The sequence below is a fragment of the Rhineura floridana genome, chromosome 8, assembly GCF_030035675.1.
Source record: "Rhineura floridana isolate rRhiFlo1 chromosome 8, rRhiFlo1.hap2, whole genome shotgun sequence".
In the NCBI taxonomy this organism is placed as follows: Eukaryota; Metazoa; Chordata; class Lepidosauria; order Squamata; family Rhineuridae; genus Rhineura; species Rhineura floridana.
This window is the reverse complement of record NC_084487.1, coordinates 17,025,828-17,047,037: the sequence shown is the minus strand read 5'-3', so window position 1 is coordinate 17,047,037 and position 21,210 is coordinate 17,025,828. Positions and strand designations below refer to the sequence as shown.

Sequence of the window (21,210 nt, the reverse complement as noted above, 5' to 3'; positions counted from 1 at the left end):
CTTTAGACATGTTTCAGAAAATAATGAATGGGATTAAGTCAATAAAACAAGAACTGAGAAATAATAGTCAAGCACTGAGAATTGAATTTGACGAAATGAGACAGGAGCTGAAAAAAATTCAGGATTCTATGAGAAAGGAGAATAAAGATAGATCTGGAAAACCAAAAAAGGATGAAAGAGAAATTAAAGGCAAGGTTCAAACTATGGAGATTGGATTAAATATGGACATGGAAAAAGATTTGGATTTCCTGGCTGTGATGGATCCTGGAGACAAATATTACGGTTTGGAACTCAGCGCTGTCCCTGAAGGAATTGAAGAGATTGGAGATAAAGATATTATCGGTTCAAAAAAATTCCTGGACTGGAAGGATTTGATGGAACTTGAAATGGAGAAAGTTAACAGAATTAATCCCTGTTTTGTGTCAATGGAAAAATCTTCAAGAGATGTTCTAGTGGATCATGTAAAAAAGAGGAACAGAGATGCAGCTTTGCAACAATACTTCAGTGATACGTTCGGAATTGATGGCAAGAAAATATCTGTGATAAAGGAAATTCCTATCAGACTCTTATTATATGACTATGACAGCAAGATTATTGGGTGCGTAAAGATGGAAGATGGAAGATGGAACCAATACGGATAATGGAAGAAGAGCGATTTGAAATTACTGGACTTAGTAGACTTGATGAGTTGGATTAATTGACATGTTTATCTAGAAAAAAATTGATGGACATATATCTCAAGGATTGGAAACTTCTCTTTGACTTTTTGTGGAAGAATAAAATGATATGATGTTAATGAGATTTGAAACCAATTAAGATAACCGCTGGAGGAAGGTGATTTTATAATCTATTAAGAGACAGGCTTGTTATATATTATAGATTTATAGCTGAACTACGACAAATCGGAAGTCAATATTTTTATATATTTTTTCTTTTTTTATTGTATTAGTTATTGATTTGTGTTTTTTCTTTTTGTATTGTTTTGGTTTTGAAAATTTGAATAAAAATTAATTGAAAAAAAAAAGTGTCCTTGGACTCACAGGTCCTTTATCAGTGGAAAATCAGATTACAAAGACCAACTGTAGTATCAAGCCATGTAGATTCTCAGGATAGGGCTTATGATGATGATGATGATGATTTCTACATGGAGGAAGGGATAACAGGATTGAAACTATATCCATGTGTTCAGTTTTTTGGAATAACATGTTAAAGACTGAATGCACTAGCTAAGGGAATGTGTGTGTGTGTGTGTGTGTAGGTAGGTTAGTAGGTAGATTTATGCATATAGTGGTACACAAATCTTGCTAGAAAGAAAGAAAGAAAGAAAGAAAGAAAGAAAGAAAGAAAGAAAGAAAGAAAGAAAGAAAGAAAGAAAGAAGGGCGGAGGGATGTACACTTACCTTCAACTTTACCATCAGTATATGTTTTAGATTTGACTACTGGCAGTGACAATCAGATAGCGATGGGTGAATCTGTCCATTTCAGTTTCTCTACATTTCTCATTTTTGCAGTCTTAAAGTTCAGTTCAGTTCTCCACAATTTTCACACCAGTCTCCATGAAAGTTCATCAACATTTGCAAATTTTATACATTTTTGTATGCAATTTTACCAAATATAGACATTTTTTCAAAGCAATTTCCCCTAACATAACACATTACTTGGCTGGAGAACTGCTTTGCAAAATTTGGAGAAGTGTGAATATTGAAGAGGTTCTGTGTTTTGGTTTGCATATTGTTTTGGAAAATGCATATAAGATATGTTCACCATAAAATGAAAACTGAATCAAATTTCTCCTCCATTGCTAGTCATAGATACTGCAGAAATGGAGGGGTAGCCCTTGAAGCCAGTTTAAAGAGAGAGAGAGAGAGAGATCAGAAGGGAACAACCAAAGGGCTTTGCAGTTGCCCATCAACACTTGGCACCTGGACAGCCTGCTGAGCAGGTACACAGGCCACTTGGTCACAGTTTTCTCCTCTATGACAAGAACTATTATATTTCTGTTGAAATTATAGTAATTCCTTCAGGCTGTGGTCTGAAGGCAATGAAGCCACCACTTTGCTGAAGCTAAGCAGGTCTGGGTTTGGTCAGTGCCTAGATGGGAGACCGCCTGGGAACCACATGTATGCCGCCTTGGGTTCCAGGGTGAAAGAAAGGCAGGGCATAAATGTAACAAACAAACAAATAATATATCTACATATAAATTAGAATATGCAAATTTTATGCAAATGTGTGTCTTCTTTTGTCCTTTTTTGGGGAGGTCAGTGCATAAGTGTCCACCCCACTTCCCTGATATGGGCCAGATCTGCACCTTACCTTTAAAGCAGTATCATACCACTGAGTGCTGAGAAGTGTTAGGAGACCCCTATTTGTTCTCACAGAGCTACAACTTCAGAGTTCCCCGGGAAGAGGGATTGGTTGTTGCACCTCTGGAAGGTGTAGTTCTGTGAGGGGAATAAGACTCTCCTAACAACTCTCAGCATCCTTAAGAAGCTACACTTCCCATGATTCATTAGGGAAAGCCATGACTGTTTAAAGCGGTGTGATACTGCTTTAAATGTACAATGCAGATGGGCCCATAACATAACAAAGCAAAACCCTTGGAAACCTCTCCAGTGTGTCCTTTGCATTCTTCCTAAAATGGGTATGCAACACGGATTGAAAGCGTAGGAGCTCATAACAGTCGTACTATAAACTTGTTTCTTTGTTTCCTTTTGTTTAAACATAGCTTATCTGCTTTCAAGGATTAATAACTTCCTTCCCCAAATAACTGGTTCAAATGGCTGTGCCGCATCTCTCATACTATAATCCAAACTTTTAGAAGAAGCTCTGTGGATAAAAACCCCTTAATACTCTTGAGTCTATCGAAAGTGCCGAGGATTGGTGCTACTAATAGCAATGGTGCAAGATAGCCCCCGCTCCCCCCAAAAAACTGATGGTCCCTATGGATTGTGTAGGCATAGTTTTCCAAATCTGAATTTGTGTTTTTTTTGGGGGGGAGTAGCTCAGTGACACAACACCTGCTTTGCATACAGTCCCAGGTTCAATCTCTGGCATCTCCAGATGAGGCTGGGGAAAGCCCATGTCTGAAATCCCTGGAGAGCAATTGTTAGTTGGCGTAGATAAGGCTGAGCTGGAGAGACCAGTTTTCTGATTTGGTGTAAGGCAGTGTCCTATGCACCTTTCCAAATATAACGATTGCACAGAAGATTCGCCCAAGACCCAAAGAACTGTGCACCTCGTTCCTCTCTGGGTGAAACGAGACTCGAGGGCTGCTCATGCTTGTGTGTTCCGTGTGCATACCGTAGGCATGGAGGAAGGAAACTGGGCTGTGCCTGAGTGAGACTTCCCCTCCTCCAGTGTATGTGCATCCTCCAGCTAGGGCTGATCAGAAAGTGTTTCCGCACCTTCACAGCCCAATTATTGGACTGTGAAGGTGTGGAGCCAGTTTCTGCACATTTGAGTGCATGGGCTGGAGAACAGAGGAAGATAGGAAGCTGCCTTATGCTGAGTCAGATGCATTGGTCCATCTAGCTCAGTATTATCTGCACTGACTAGCAGCAGTTCTCCAGGGTTTAAGAACATAAGAACATAAGAAGAGCCTGCTGGATCAGGCCAGTGGCCCATCTAGTCCAGCATCCTGTTCTCACAGTGGCCAACCAGGTGCCTGGGGGAAGCCCGCAAGCAGGACCCGAGTGCAAGAACACTCTCCCCTCCTGAGGCTTCCGGCAACTGGTTTTCAGAAGCATGCTGCCTCTGACTAGGGTGGCAGAGCACAGCCATCATGGCTGGTAGTCACTGATAGCCCTGTCCTCCATGAATTTGTCTAATCTTCTTTTAAAGCCATCCAAGCTGGTGGCCATTACTGCATCTTGTGGGAGCAAATTCCATAGTTTAACTATGCGCTGAGTAAAGAAGTACTTCCTTTTGTCTGTCCTGAATCTTCCAACATTCAGCTTCTTTGAATGTTTCGGACATGGTTCTCTCCCAAGCCTACCTGGAGATGCCGGGACTTGAACCTGAGACCTCCTGCATAGAAAGCAGATGCTCTACCACTGAGCTATGGCTCTTCTCCAGTTCATTAGATAATGGGCCAGTCCACACCACTGTATGATCTGCAGTGTAATTCCTTGATATCCTCATTAATTTATTGTCTGTATGACGTTGCACACTATTATGGATTTTCATGTTGATACTGCCAAAAAATTGAAAAGCATCGCTCTTTTGATTATCAATCGTATTGTCATTTGGTTGCTGGGATGCATTGCCACAGATCTTCCAGAGTAGGCAGTCGATGGGCACTCCTCTGTTGTCTGTTTATGCCCCCTTTCTTCTTCCCTAACATCCAGTTACATTTCCAGTACTGAACTGGGCTATTTCTGGATCTTACTCCGGTCTTGTTTTCGACAAAGTGTGTGATCAAATGAGAAACAATCTAACAACCGCAACCCAAACACAACCATTATTGTCAAAAATAGAACACGCTTTTGTATTATGAGGGGGAAAATATGTTTTTGAAGGGTTTATCCAGGGGGGTTTTGAACATTCAAATTTTCTTTTCTTGCACTTCAGTTGACAAAGTGCTTTATGTGCAGCTACGGAAATGCTATTTTGTTTTTGTGCAGTTTGTGTGCGCACTTCATGTGGGAGAACATAAGACACATGATACAACATGGACCAATGCATTTACAGGGGAGGAGTGACAGACGGAGCTTAGTGAAGAACTGATACCACTTTAAAATTCCATGCCCACCCGCATGGATGCATAACTCTGGACTTTTTAATGTGGCAAAGTGATAACAAATAGCTCAAGTTATGAGTTGAATACTGAATGTGTGGATTTTCATGTTAGGTATGGACAGGCCCAATGTTCATGGCTAGCGGGGGGGGGATATTTGCACTACCACTTGTTTCCTTCTTCAAAAAGTGGCTGTCACTGCTTTCCTGCAGTGGAAGTGATTCCCCTCTGGCTGGTACCCAGTCAGAGGTTTCTCCAGCTTTTAAAAGGTATTTCCCCACTTTCATTCTTGCCTGCTTTAAGCAAGTTTTTCTCCACTGCTTTCCAGGGGAGACAGTGACCCCTCTCCACCACCCTGCTTTCCTCAGATACTTTGCGGGTGCAATGGATTGAAAGGGGATTGCTTTCTCTGTGGGAGAGTGCAGGGGGGATAGGAATCACAAGCACAAAGAAGGGGGAAAACAGCCTTAACATCCATCGGGAGCTGAGAATTTAGTCTTGTGGACCCAGCTCTGTGGCACTCCTTCTTGGCTGAGATCAGATGGTTGAACTTCTGGTGTCTGGCAAAAACTTTATTTCAGCAGACACATTGTTGTACGGTGTTCCCCCCCTCCTATGTTATGGTTACTTTTAACTGATTTTATCTCTGTTGTATGTTTTGTAACCTTATTATACACTCATTTGAGAGTATGGTTGTTAAGCAGTATATAAATTGTTATTATGATTATCATTATTAATTGTATCCAAAGTAGTGCTGAGTAACGTGTCCTGTAGGTGTAAGGATTTCTACTTGTATAATGGGCTTCCCCCCTTTCCTCCCCCCATGCTCCCCCTAGATCTGTTCTAGGCGTTCCCCCAACCCTTTAGAACAGATTTGAGGAGGTTGTGGTGTGTGTGTGTGATGGGGAGGTCCTGTTGTGCAAGCAGCAATCCTTGCACTTATGGGATGTGTTAGTTGAATACTACTCAATTATTATTATTTAAAATATTTTCACCTGCCTTCATTTTATTGTATTGTTATTGTTGTTGTTGATGATGATGATAGTAATCATCATCATCATCTGAGTGGCAGATGACAAGTTTGTAACACTGAGAATGTTTTAGGGTTTAATTCTTAATGGGGCAAGGTCATTTTGTACAAGATAAGGTAAATGAGCTTTCCCAGCCTGACGGGAGTTGAAGTCAAAACATCTGGAGGGCACCAGGTTGGGGAAGGCTGAGATAAATTATTGACTCTGCTTCCAGTGAATCAAAATCCTTCCCTGGCTCAGGAGACTCACCCTTTCTTTGGCAGGATGTCACTAATGACTTTTACACAGCCCCAAAATAATGACAAAAGGAAAATGTATCAGCAAAGAGTGCAAAAGAAACTGAACTTATGAAAGAATAAGAAACAAGCGTAGTGTGTCACAGAGGAAGAAAAATGGGGAGAAGAACTGGAACAACAACAACAACAAAAGCAGTTGTATGTTGGATTAACTATAATCCGTTGCAGACAAAATGTTTCAGATCAGTCATAGTGAGACACAAGTGTGAAATAATTTTTGCTTTGAAGATTGGGGCATATTGTTATCTTTGAGTGTCAGCATTATGGGCCCATGTGAGGATGGTATTCAACTAAAAAGTTGTGCTAGTGCAAAGATTAGCAGTAGCACAAGGGGATTTCCCCCTCCCCTGGACACACCCCACACCATCCCCGCGTCTGTGTTGGAGGGTTAGGTGAAAGCCTGGAACAATTTTGGGGGGGGGATGGGGGGAGATCATTCTGTTGCAGAAGTAGAAATCCTAGTGCCGACATATCAATTGTTGTTGTTATTGTTGCATTTGTATCCCACTTTTCCTCCAAGGAGCTCAAGGTGGCAAACATGTTTATCCTCCTCTCCATTTTATCCTCCCAACAACTCTGTAGCGTAGGTTAGGCTGAGAGACTGTGACTGGCCCGAGGCTATCCAGTGAGCTTCATGGTCAAGTGGGGATTTGAACCCTCATCTCCCAGGTCCTAGTCCAACACTAACTGCTTTGCCACACTGGCTGTCTCAGCTATCGGCTTAGTGCTACATTGAATACAACCGCTGGAGCCCTACAACAGCTGGAGGGCCACAGTTAGGCTCCCCGGCTATATTGTCTGTGCTATACGGATGCATGGGTGTGGGTGGGTGGGTGTGGTGTGTATGTAGTATGTGCTACATGTGTTTATGTGGGCCGAATATGGCCCTGCCCTATGTTTTGGCCCCACCCATTTCTGCTGTCACACAGTCCACAGAATGTTGGGCATCTCTCAGGTTCAAAAAGGTTCCCAGCCCCTGCTATAAACCATTCATGAGGATTATTTTGCTAACTCTGCACCTCAAAGGCACTAATCCCTTTACTTCCCTCCCCCAAAATGGGGAATGATCCATGCTGATAGCATTTCTATAGTTACAGCCAGTCCTTTTGTGTGTGTGTGTGTGTGTGTGTGTGTGTGTGTGTGTGTGTGTGTGTGAGAGAGAGAGAGAGAGAGAGAGAGAGAGAGGTGGTGATACTCATACCTTGATGAAAGTGCCAAGGTTGCCAGCGCAAAAATGGATGCCATGGGCAGCAAAAAGAGAGAGAGGTGCCAGTACTCTATATCAGTGACCTCAGTTGTAGAGGATCTGCCTTACATGTAGAAGGTCCCAAATTCAATCCCCAGCATCTCCAGGTAGGGCTGGGAGAGAACCCTTGCCTGAAACCATGGAGAGCTGCTGCCAGTCAGTGTAGACAATACTGAGCTAGATGGACCAATGCATCTGAGTCAGTATAAGGCGGCTTCCTATGTCCTGTGTTCCTGTGAAGAGTGTTACACACACACACAAAAAGCCCTGGTTATAACTATAGAACTTCACAACCAGATAATACCGTTTTAAAAAGTGACCACAACAAATGATTGTAACATGACTTTTTGTGTGTGCGTAATTTAAGTTTGACTCTGTCTCAGAATGGGCTTTTAAACATTGCGGAGAATCTCGCACACACACACCACCACCACCACCCTGTAAATCTTCCCTCACTGAAATATAACATGGCACCTTGTCATGTTGTTAACAAGCAGTCCATTCTCTGTTCCCAGCCAGACTCTGTAGCGAGGTCATCATTTGAAGGAGCACCGCTTTGGTAAAAGTGTGGATTACCTTCATCAATACCAAGCATCCAAAACACCATTTTTCTTTTGCTTACATCTTACATACTCCAAGGGTTCTCCCTGGAGGCAAAATACAGGCACCAATATAAATATTCTCAGTGTAACTAAAAAAGAGCCCCACAAAAATAAAATAAAATAGAAGCCAAAAGACTAAGAGGAGGAGTTGTCAGAACTGAGCAAGTTCTTCCAGGTTTTCCATCTGCCCAAGTAATTTACTGCTTAAAGACACACAACATAAATTAAACCTGACAAAGCCCGCAGTCCCCAATCCACTTACACCAAAGTTAGGCGTGCCGCGAAGTTGGAAAACTCCCGTATTATTGGGCGGTGGACTGTCGCCCAAATCCATTGAGAACATGCAGAGTACTTCAGCCAGGAGTTTTCAAGGGACATAGATTGACAAGTTATCCTTCCTCTAGGGTCTTTCAATGGTTATTAGATATAACAAGTGGGACCTGCAACAAAATGTTGCAGCACTGGGTGCTCCTGTTCAGATTTCCAGCAACTCCATTCCATTTCCCCCCATCCCATTTTCTTTCCCCCAATTGTCAGTGAGCATCCACATCCACTTAGCAGGCTCAGTACTAATTGTTTTGTGATCCCTCCCCCCAAAAAGGGATTTTTCCTACAGATTTTTGTGTTCTTCTGCAAACCTTGGGGTGCTCCTAAGCCTGCTGATGCCTCCCTCTTTTGAGTGGATGTTTCCATTTATCTACATAATGAGTGGGGCTTGGAGAACTGAGTTTGATGTTAGTATCTCACAGGGGTGGGGAGCCTCCAGATGAATGTGGCCCCCTAGACCTCTCTCTGGCCCTCAGAACTCTCCCCAGGCCATGCCCCTCCCTGGCCCCTGCATCACATCACATGTGTTTTTTGCCTGGCTGGAATGTACAACTGAGCTCTGATCATGCTTCTGGTTTGTCTGGGTGGAGGACAGAGAAGGGTCATATGATGGTGTGTAGACATTTACCTACTGTGCAAGGGAGAAATCTCCCTTCATTGCTCCATCCACTTTTGCCTCTAACCCTGCCTACCATTGGCATGTGGCCCTTGGTAGGTTGCCCAGAAGGGAATGTGGCCCTCAGGCTGAAAAAAGCTCCCTAGGAGAGCTGGTGGGACCTTCCTATTTAAAGACTGTGTGTCACTGGAGGGAGGGAGAGCAGTGGGAGATGTTGTCATGACCTTCTAATTGTGGGCTTCCTGAAAGGATCTAGCAGTCACTGCAAGAATCAGATTCTGGGACCTTTGCCTGATCCAGCAGGGCTGTTATGGCTGTCATTATGTAGTGCATAGTGAAATGCCCATATTTACAATGGGAGAAGTGGAACAAGTCAAAGGGTGCACTCAAGAATGCCAGTGGGGTGACGCCTAAATCTGCACCCTTATTGTGGAGAAGCAAGTTTGGTTTCTTCACACATGGGTCCCAGACTGCAACCTGTTTACTCTGCCCCACAAAAGTTAATGGGAACCCCTGAGAATGAAGTATGCTTCTGTCTGCATATCCCCATTCCTTCATTCGCATAAGTCCACCCCTCCATTTTGCACAGACCCATCCTGGTTCTGTCTCCCATCATGCCGACAAATATGAAGCCTACTTTTTAGGAGAGCCAGGGTAGAGCAAGGGTAGAATTTCATTTATTATGCATTTAGAAAACTTATCTTGCATGATGCCCTGCTTCCAATTCATTTGCATCACTCTTACAACTTTTTTTTAAAAAGCCATGGAAGAGAAATAAAACAGCATAAAATCAGAAACTGCTGAGCAGGAAAAACAGTAGAAAATGAGGGTCAAACACATTAAAAAATTTTTTTTCTTAAATTTATATCCCACCATTCTTTCACCATAAAACTCAAGATGACATACATATGATTCTCAGATGGTCTCCCATCCAGGAATTGACCACATCCAGACCTGCTTAGCTCCAGAAAAGTGTTGGCTTCATGTGCCTTCAGACCATACCCTGGGCTGTTTTGAAAATATCATCTGCCCAACAAGACATGCACTTGCTAGAAGAGAAAAACAGTGAGGGTGGAACCCCAAAAATCTCATGGGCAAAGGCAGAGGTTGGGATCCTCAAGCCTGGGGACAGATTGTGGCCCTGAAGGGCTCTCCATTGAGCCTTCTGGATTTTTCCCAGACTCCTCACCAACCCTGCTGTGCTTTTGCCTGGCTGCAATGTGTCCTTGCACTGTGGCAATGCTTGCCTGGTGGGTGGGTGGAAAACACTTTCACTCGTCTATGGCTGGAATATCACCTACTCTCCAAAGGATAAGGCCATATCTGCACCTGACATTTCAAGCACCACCATTATTATTATTATTATTATTATTATTATTATTATTATTATTATTATTATTATTATTATTATTATTATTATTATTATTATTAATTCAATTTATATACCGCCCCATCGCCGAAGCTGTCTGGGCAGTTTACAACAGGTAATACCATTTTAACAGCTTCCCTCAGAGAAATCCTGGGAACTGTAGCTGAGATCTTTTAGATAGTAAGCGGTCTATACATGGAAATAATAATAATAATAATAACAATAGTTACAGGTGCTGACAGTTGTTAGGAGATCTGTACTCCCTTTCCAGAACTACAGTTCCCAGGGTTCCCTGGGAAAAGGGATTGATTATTAAACCATTTTTATTTGTTTGTTCATTTTGCCCTCCCACTTTCCCCCCACCCATTTATGCCCTACACACCATTGGAATGTGCCCCCCAGAACGTTAGCCAAGTTCTAATCCAGCTCTCAGACTGATGCTGTTTCAAACACAAAAAGTGTTGGATAAAATACACTCTTTTTTTTTAAAAAAAAAGCATCATAATTTGAGAGCTGTGAGCCACAGTTCCTTTGGGGGCAAAATGGTAGGATTAATAACAATAATATCAAATGGAACCTGCAACATAGTCTTGCAGCGTAGTGTGCCCCTGTTTAGGATGCCTCATGCCATTCCTTTTCCCACCAGGTTTTCTCCCCCACCCCAAGTTTTGGTCAGGCCATGGCCATTGAGCACACGTAGTCTGCATTGATGTTGCAGGGCGGGGGGGGCATCTCTCTCCATTATTTTTTTGTCCTTCTGAAAGCCTTAGGATTTCCCTAAGCACACTGATATCTCCTGTGTGCATGTTTGTGTGTGTGTCACTGTGCATCTGGTGCTGCTTTGGCTACATAAAGGTCGGCCCTGAGATCAGTATATATGACAATTAATTCATCATCCAGGAATGCTGGGGTACAGGTTTGAAGGAGCCAATGGTGGTTACATGGAATCCTCCAATGTTTTCTTTGCAACAACCTCCAGGTAGGGCCGAGGTAGTGACTGGTGAAAATGTGCTTTGTGGCCAAGCCAAGTCATCCTGGGTCCAGGTCCCACACTCTTATTGCAGGGGTAGCCAATGCTGTGCCCTCCAGAAGTTGTCAGACACCAACTCCCATCAGCCCCACCCAGCACAGCCAATGGTCAGGGATGATGGGAGATGTAGTCCAGCAATATCCAGAGGACATCGCATTCACTGCTGTTGCTCCACCGAGTCTCCCTAGAAGGAGGATCAGTCACATGTAATCCATGCCTACCTGCCTTTTATTTCACCCATTTGAAAAACCAAACAAACACCCTCTGGCAGTGTCAGTGGCATAGCCTGCCTAGGCTCTATTGTCCGCATTGTCTAATTATTCTGATTGTTGGTGAAAATTCTTGATATTTCCACCTTCCACTTTCTTCCTGCTATAATAACCCATTACCTCCTGTCCTGCCATCAGTCTCCATGGAGAACAATTGGTTTCTCTCCTCCTTGTAACAGCATTTTATGAATGTAGGTGCCATGAATCAAATCTTTCCAGAGCATGCATTCTCTTTCCGCCACACAATGCACAATTATGGGTTCACTCTGTGTACACTGGCTCCCATTTATCATAGGATCAGCATTTTGCTGCCATTTTAGATTTCATGGAGAGCGAGCAAAAATGCCCGTTAAACAATGATTCTAATTTTGGTAAAGGAATTGTTCTCCATCAATATGTAACGAGCCATATGAGTGCCGGCTCTGCAGCAGCTACTTAGCATTAAGTTGCTAAGGATGGGATCCAGCCAAACTTGAGCAGATTTAAATCCTGTTCATTTCAGTGGAAAATTTAAGTGCCACCTGCTTAACTCTCCAACTGAAATGAATGGAACTGACTAAAAGTGCTAAGTTTGGCTGGATCATTTTACTTTCAAACTGTTAGACAAGCTCATAATCTACAAAATATCGTCTCTTGCTGCACTGAAGAGTCTGCTTCAGCTTTCAGGCCAAAAATAGTGGTTTCGGAGTCGGTGGAAATATTTCCTGAAAAACACTCTGATTGTGAGAGTGTTCACCTTCCCCCACCCCTGTTCCATTGTGCGCTGTCCTCTGCTCCATCTGATTCTGCTTCAGCACCACTTTTCCTCTTCCGTTTAGTGCTGCTTCTTCCTGGGTTAGTCACATGAGTAATCTCAGCTAATCAGTGAACACAGTGAACTGAATGATGTCACAACACAATATGTTGCCAATCAGATTTGGCTGTGATATCACCAAGGACAAATAGAATTGAGTGAGTGAACATGAGAGCAATGCTTCCTAGTTGATGATGATTATCATCATCATCATCATTATTGCATTTATCTGTCATGAGAACATAAGAAGAGCCTGCTGGATCAGGCCAGTGGCCCATCTAGTCCAGCATCCTGTTCTCACAGTGCCCAACCAGGTGCCTGGGGGAAGCCCACAAGCAGGACCTGAGTGCAAGAACACTCTCCCCTCCTGAGGCTTCCGGCAACTGGTTTTCAGAAGCATGCTGCCTCTGACTAGGGTGGTAGAGCACAGCCACCATAGCTAGTAGCCATTGATAGCCCTGTCCTCCATGAATTTGTCTAATCTTCTTTTAAAGCCATCCAAGCTGGTGGCCATTACTGCATCTTGTGGGAGCAAATTCCATAGTTTAACTATGCGCTGAGTAAAGAAGTACTTCCTTTTATCTGTCTTGAATCTTCCAACATTCAGCTTCTTTGAATGTCCACGAGTTCTAGTATTATGAGAGAGGGAGAAGAACTTTTCTCTATCCACTTTCTCAAAGCCATGCATAATTTTATACACTTCTGTCATGTCTCCTCTGACCTGCCTTTTCTCTAAACTAAAAAGCCCCAAATGCTGCAACCTTTCCTCATAAGGGAGTCGCTCCATCCCCTTGATCATTCTGGTTGCCCTCTTCTGAACCTTTCCAACTCTATAATATCCTTTTTGAGATGAGGCGACCAGAACTGTACACAGTATTCCAAATGCGGCAGCACCATAGATTTAGACAACGGCATTATATCAGCTGTTTTATTTTCAATACCTATCCTAACTATCCCTAGCATGAAATTTGCCTTTTTCACAGCTGCCACACACTGGATCGACATTTTCATTGTGCTGTCCACTACAACCCCGAGGTCTCTCTCCTGGTTGGTCACCGCCAGTTCAGACCCCATGAGCGTATATGTGAAATTCAGATTTTTTTGCTCCAATATGCATAATTTTACACTTGTTTATATTGAATTGCATTTGCCATTTTTCTGCCCATTCACTCAGTTTGGAGAGGTCTTTTTGGAGCTCTTTGCAATCCCTTTTTGTTTTAACAACCCTGAACAATTTAGTATCGTCAGCAAACTTGGCCACTTCACTGCTCACTCCTAATTCTAGGTCATTAATGAACAAGTTGAAAAGTACAGGTCCCAATACTGATCCTTGAGGAACTCCACTTTCTACAGTCCTCCATTGGGAGAAGTGTCCATTTATTCCTACTCTCTGCTTTCTGCTTCTTAACCAATTCCTTGTCCACAAGAGGACCTCTCCTCTTATTCCATGACTGCTAAGCTTCCTCAGAAGTTTTTGGTGAGGTACCTTGTCAAAAGCATTTTGAAAGTCTAAGTACACTATGTCCACTGGATCACCTCTATCTATATGCTTGTTGACACTCTCAAAGAATTCTAATAGGTTACTGAGACAGGACTTTCCCTTGCAGAAGCCATGCTGGCTCTGCTTCAGCAAGGCTTGTTCTTCTATGTGCTTAGTTAATCTAGCTTTAATAATACTTTCTACCAGTTTTCCAGGGACAGAAGTTAAGCTAACTGGCCTGTAATTTCCAGGATCCCCTCTGGATCCCTTTTTGAATATTGGTGTTACATTTGCTACTTTCCAGTCCTCAGGCATGGAGGAGGACCTGAGGGACAAGTTACATATTTTAGTTAGCAGATCAGCAATTTCACCTTTGAGTTCTTTGAGAACTCTCGGGTGGATGCCATCCGGGCCCAGTGATTTGTCAGTTTTTATATTGTCCATTAAGCCTAGAACTTCCTCTCTCGTTACCACTATTTGTCTCAGTTCCTCAGAATCCCTTCCTGCAAATGTTAGTTCAGATTCAAGGATCTATCCTATATCTTCCACTGTGAAGACAGATGCAAAAAATTCATTTAGCTTCTCCGCAATCTCCTTATCGTTCTTTAGTACACCTTTGACTCCCTTATCATCCAAGGGTCCAATCGCTTCCCTAGATGGTCTCCTGCTTTGAATGTATTTATAGAATTTTTTGTTGTTGGTTTTTATGTTCATAGCAATGTGCTCCTCAAATTCTTTTTTAGCATCCCTTATTGTCTTCTTGCATTTCTTTTGCCAGAGTTTGTGTTCCTTTTTATTTTCTTCATTCGGACAAGACTTCCATTTTCTGAAGGAAGACTTTTTGCCTCTAAGAGCTTCCTTGACTTTGCTCATTAACCATGCTGGCATCTTTTTGGCCCTGGTGATACCTTTTCTGATCTGCAGTATGCACTCCAGTTGAGCTTCTAATATAGTTTTTTAAACAACTTCCAAGCATTTTTGAGTGATGTGACCCTCTGGACTTTGTTTTTCAGCTTTCTTTTTACCAATCCCCTCATTTTTGTGAAGTTTCCTCTTTTGAAGTCAAATGTGACCGTGTTGGATTTTCTTAGCAATTGGCCAGTTACATGTATGTTTAATTTAATAGCACTTATGGTCACTGCTCCCAATCAGCTCGACAACACTAACATCTCACACCAGGGCCTGGTCCCCACTTAGGATTAAGTCCAGGGTTGCTCGGTTCTATGACCAACTGGTCTAGGGCATAGTCATTTAGAATATCTAGAAATTTTGCTTCTTTGTTGTGACTGGAACACATATGTGGCCAGTCTATGTCCGGGTAGTTGAAGTCACCCATTACTACCACATTTCCTAGCTTGGATGCTTCCTCAATTTCATATCTCATCTCCAGGTCTCCCTGAGCATTTTGATCAGGGGGACAATACATTGTTCCCAGTATTAAATCCCTCCTGGGGCATGGTATCACCACCCACAACAATTCTGTGGAGGAGTCTGCCTCTTTTGGGGTTTCGAGCTTGCTGGATTCAATGCCTTCTTTCACGTATAGAGCGACACCGCCACCAAAAAGTCCTTCCCTGTCCTTCCGATATAGTTTACATCCAGGGATAACCGTATCCCACTGGTTTTCTCCATTCCACCAGGTCTCCATTATGCTCACTATATCAATGCTCTCCTCTAAGACCAAGCACTCCAGTTCTCCCATCTTGGTTCAGAGGCTTCTAGCATTAGTGTACAGGCACTTGTAAGCAGTGTCTCTCTTCAAGTGTCTTTGGCACTTGTGGTTTGGCCTGTGGTAATTTTGCCCTTCTGAATTGATATCCTGTGCCCCTGCTCTCACAATGCCTACTTCTAGGCCTACCCCTTTTAAAATTTCATCATTTCTTTGGTCTTTATCCCAGGGGGGAGGTTTATTCTGAACCGGACCTTCCTCAGCTCCTGTCTGGTTTCCCGGGTTACTGTCACTTTATACAGTAAAAAACTCTCAAAGTAACTTGACAAAATACAATATGTAAAATTTTTAAAACCAACACATTTAAAACAAAATCCATAAAATGTACATCCAGCAATATGTTAATAAGGACCAGGTCCTACCCACACCACTAAAAGATGTGCACCAGCATAGAAGGCAACATTAACCAAAGGTCTGAGTGAATAGAAAGCTCTTAGCCTGTCCCCTAAAGACTGCCAAGGATGGTGCAAGACCAGTCTCTTTGGGGAGAGCATTACACAGGCAGGGGTCTACCACTGAAAAAGCCCATTTTTATGTGGCTACCCTCCGCACCTCCCTCAGGTGAGGCACACAGAGAAGGGCCTCTGATGAAGAATGTATGCATGATTCCGCCCAATCAGAGATCACTCAGTGAACTGGCTAATTTCATGACACAAGGGGTAGCCAACATTGTGCCCTCCAGATGTTACTGGACTACAGATCCCATCATCCATGACCACTGGTCATGCTGCCTGGGGCCTGATGGGAGTTGTAGTCCAACAGCATTTGGAGAGGACTACATTGGCTATCCCTGCACTACACCATGCAGCTAATCAGAACTGGCTTCAGGGTGGGATCACCGATGGCAAACAAAGCTGAAAGATTGAGGACTCAGGAAAGGACAATGTGAATGAATAAAACATTTTTTGCTGGTGTGTGTGTGTGCGTTTGGCAGTGCCAAAAATGTTCCCAAAGAACAGCGTGCAATTTCTGCTCAGCCCTAATTAGCATACATATATATACCAGCATTGTTTAAGTTACCAATTACACTGAAGACTGGAATTTAATTTTTTAAATGATTGAGTCTATTTTAAAAAAGGAGTCAACACACTGCATAATGATTTTCTTTACCAGTTCTTTGTGGGGTGGGTTTTTTTATTATTTCTTCATGATTCAGCTTCTTCAGCACCACACAAACACCTTGCATTTATATATTTCAAAAAGTGTAAATCAGTTGCATTAAAAAAAAAACATATCAACTTGACACGCGTACTAAATTCCCATTAATGAAAATGACAGCTCAGCATGCCACTTCCTGGAAAAAAATAGGTTCCTAAATATACCTTCCAAACTGTATTGTATCCAACTGTTTCCAGGCTTCCAAACTGAGCCCTTGCTACTCACAACAAATCCCCACGAAAAAATATATCAGCCGTATCCCAATTTCACTTTCCCTACTTCCAGCCCTAAAAAAAGATATAAACTTGAAAACAGAAATCTGTAGCTAATTTAACAGAGGTAAAGGAAACGTGTAAAGTGAATATATACTAACAGCATTTCTTTTCTCCAAATATGAATCTTTTAGGTAGCCAAAAGTAGATTGTGCACAGTCCCCCACCACCCCAGATGACTCCTCGGATCTGGGACCCCCAGACCTGACCAATCCACCTCAGGCCGCTCTGGGGACCACCTGCCTCACCCCAGATCTTGTCTCAAATCAGTTTTGGGGCAGGGATAATGTTTAATTGGGTTTGTTTTTTTTAAAAAAAAGATCCTAGTTAAACGTCGAGTTGGGAGGAGGAAGACAGTGATTCTCCATTCCCCACCCTCCACCCCCAGCCAAGAGCAGGAGGGAAAGGGCTTGCAAAAGAGCACTCGCACTCCACAGCTGGTCAGCCAAGGATTTGTTCCTACAGGGTGCACTTCACCTACAGGGTTCCTACAGGGTGAGGCAGGAAGAAGGAGAGGTTAGATGTGAAAGCCATCTGCAAGAGCATCTGATCCTGCCCTGCAGCCCACATCCAAAGGTATACATGCCCACCCCTCAGTTCTCCTGGGAAGATGCAGCTGGCAGACAGCTTTCTCCTCTCCTTCTTCCCTCCTGACGCCTGTCTCACCATAGTACCCGATGCCCTGCCCCCTGACAGCCCTGGATTGCTCTGGGCTGCCCAAACCATGGTGATCCAGGGCTATCACCACCTGTTTCAGGTGAAGCCCAGATCTTCACTCCCTCGTATCAGCCTGATTTGGTCCAGGATTTGGCTAAAACTGGTGCACAGCCCTCTCAAGCCATCTCTCCGTTGTGTGTGGATGATGCCATTAGCAGTCCAAAAGATGAAAAATATGAAGATGAATGGACCCACACACTAATGGATACACACTAAACAGCCCAATGAGGACTGAGCATGTTCAGTGGCCAAAGAATCCAAAAAACAGAAAACTGGGGATGGGAAGGGGTAATGGAATGGAGCATTCTGGAAGAGAGCAGGGCTGTCTGAAACCCTGGAGCACTCTACACTCCAGTGTTCTCTTGCAAGTCCCACTTGTAGAAACCTGTTTTCCAACAGAGCATTTCATGGGACTGAAATACTTTTCTTTGTAGAGATGTGCATTTATTCCAAAAAATGAACAAGGGGACCCTCTTTGATCATACCAAATTTCTTTTAAGTTAACCATCCCAGTTTGTCACACTAGGAACGTTGTCACACAGAGGAGGGCCAGGATCTCTTCTCGATCATCCCAGAGTGCAGGACTCAGAATAATGGGCTCAAGTTACAGGAAGCCAGAGTTTGGCTGAAGATCAGAGAAAATCTTCCTAACTGTTAGAACAGTACGAATGATCTAGGCAATTATCTAGGGAGATGGTGAGCTCTCCAACACTGGTGGCATCCAAGAGGCAGCTGGACAGGCACCTGTTGGGTATGCTTTAGGTTGGATTACTGCACTGAGAGGGGAGTTGGACTCAATGGCTTTATAGGCTGCTTCCAACTCTACTATTCTAGGATTCTGTTATTCCCAAAATTCTTTGACTTCATAGAGATGCAGAGCTCTTCAAATGTATCTATGTAGGAAGTTTATGAACCCCACTTTTTCCATCATGGTATTGAAGGCAGCATACAGGGCTGCTTTGCTTTAGTAAGATAACTGCAACATATGCCCTCAGGCCATTCTCAGGAAATCAGATCAATCTCAAATATCACTTTAGGTGAATTTCAGTGGTAACTCTCCCAAAAGATAGGGATGGGGAGAAATTTGATTCAGTCCATATTTAAAGGTGAACCTACCTAATTTCCACTTTCCAAAACAAGACACAAAACAAAACCATTCTAGAAATTTGATACTCTCCGAATATTGCAATGCAGTTCTCCAGCCAAGTAATGTGCACAAGAATGCATAGACTAGGATAGAGTGAGCTTAAAAATGCATATGTTGGTGAAAATAACAAATAAATATGCATTATATTAGGGGAAATTGCTTTGCAAAAATGAATATATTAGGATAAATTTGTATGAAAATGCTGATGAATTTCCATGAGGACTTTTTAAAAAAAAATGCAAGCTAATTTGTAAATGTGGAGAATTGAATTTAAGATTGGAAAAATGAGACACTGAAAGAAACCAAAAGTGATAGACTTACCCATCCTTATAAATGGGCACGTTCTGAAACTGTTGCTTCTTCTAGTGAAATACTTTTAAATTCTCTTGAAATTCCTGGAAAAAAAGTGTTGCCTGAGTAGAGCCCTTGCAATTCTCTCTCAAATTTGCTTTAAATGAAATTGGTTTCCTCCCTTCTTATGCATACTTGGCACTGCATGATCCATACGTGTATCTCAGTAGGAGAACATCTGCTTTGCATGCAGATGGTCCCAGGTTCAATCCCCAACAGCATCTCCAGGTAAGGCTGGGAGTGGACTCCTCCCTCCTGAAACCCTGGAGAGCCACTGCCAGCCTGTGTAGACAATACTGAGCTAGATGGATCAATGGTCTGATCTGGCATAAGACAGCTTACTATTTGCTATCTTGCATTGGTTTACTGGTATAGTTGTACATCACTCTGAGCTCGTTAGGGCCAAACAATAAATTATAAAAATAGAAATGGACTGCCTTCAAGTTGATCCCGACTTATGGCGACCCTATGAACAGGATTTTCATGGTAAGCGGTATTCAGAGGAGGTTTACCATTGCCTCCCTCTGAGTCTGAGAGGCAGTGACTGGCCCAAGATTACCCAGTGAGCTTCATGGCTGTGTGGGGACTCGAATCCTGGTCTCCCAGGTCATATTCCAACACTCTAACCACTACACCACACTAGTTATAAACTATTGTAAATTTAATTAAAAATAAATATATTGATGATAATTTATATGCATTTAGTAGAACCTTTCCGTACTCATAAAAGAAGAAAGAAGACGCTCCATAGGCTTCAACCTTCTTCTTCACATGTAGAAATGAAACAGCTGTCCAAAAAAGGTACCTTTTAGCGGCAAATGATCATTTTCAAGATGTTCACAAGCAAATAGGTTCTCAAGAACTTGTTTGTTGAAATGCAACTGGTACTGGGTAGAGATCAGAGCAGGGAAAATCCCTCCTTCCCACAACAATCAAGCACCAGGAAGTAGCCATGGATCATGCAAGGCAGGAGTTTGCTCATCTGTAACCCTCCACGTATTGCTGAATGAGTCCCTATAATGCCTGGCCATTGGCCATGGGGACTGGAGCTGATGGAAGTTCAGCAACATCTGGGGAGGATAGGTTAGCCATCCTTGATGGAGGAGTAGAGTTGCCAGGTTCAATCCCTGAGACTGATCCTGTCTGTTTGGGCTGTTAAATCTGTTTTCTGACCTACAATCCTGGTATCTCACGGTGGGGTGGGGTGAGACTTAATTGGCTCAGGGCAGCAGGGAGGTACCTCCCCCATAGGGTTGCCAGGTTAAATCCCTGAGACTGATCCTGTATCTTTAGGAGAAGAGAAAGTCAGCCAAGTGCAGGTTTTCTTGCAACTCTGTAATGGGAAAAACCACAAGGTGGAATCCTCCCTTCCCCCTGTACAACTTTTAAAGATACAGAAGACCTCCTGGAGGCTGGGCCTGGCAACCAAGAGGTCTTCTGTATCTTTAAAAGTTGTGGAGGGGGAACGGGGAATTCCACCTTGTGGTTTTTCCCCTTACAGACTTGCAAGAAAACCTGCACTTGGCTGACTTTCTCTTCTCCTAAAGATACAGGATCAGTCTCAGGGATTTAACCTGGCAACCCTATGGGGGAGGTACCTCCCTGCTGCCCTGAGCCAATTAAGCCTCACCCCACCTCACCGTGAGATACCAGGATTGTAGGTCAGAAAACAGATTAACAGCCCAAACAGACTCTTTAGCCCCTGCCCTCCCACCATACACAGCAGATGGGCCTATGTGCACAGAGCCCAGTCAAAGAACCAATGGTTTCACAGATTAGCTGTTTTGCGGGGGAATTTGGTGAATCCAGTCCTACTCTGCTCACTCTCCCAAACAGTGACACAGCACTATCACAGGTTTCTTTTTTTCCCCAACAGAGCTATGTGCCTGCAGCCCCAGCAGCTGGATTAGGCAAGGGCCCCTCCCCCATGCAAGGCACCCATTTTCGCGTGCGGAAATATGCCCCCTCGCAGGATTAGAGTGTTTATATTTAGCATTCCGAAAGAATACAAATAAGGGCCACTGATGACCAAAGTTACCGCA

General features: G+C 43.2%; 1 protein-coding gene across 7 annotated transcripts in view; it reads left to right on the top strand.

The window, feature by feature from the left end:
- The window catches only part of SOX5 (SRY-box transcription factor 5), a 1,141,232-nt gene that overhangs the window by 556,887 nt on the left and 563,135 nt on the right, over positions 1-21,210 (top strand). The window contains exon 1 of one of the 7 annotated variants that reach the window (XM_061638417.1): positions 1,880-1,942. The exons of the other annotated variants lie outside the window; for them this stretch is intronic. The gene's annotated coding sequence lies outside the window, so the exon portion shown is untranslated. Of the gene's footprint in view, positions 1-1,879; positions 1,943-21,210 lie in introns of those variants that run through there. 7 annotated transcript variants of the gene reach the window in all.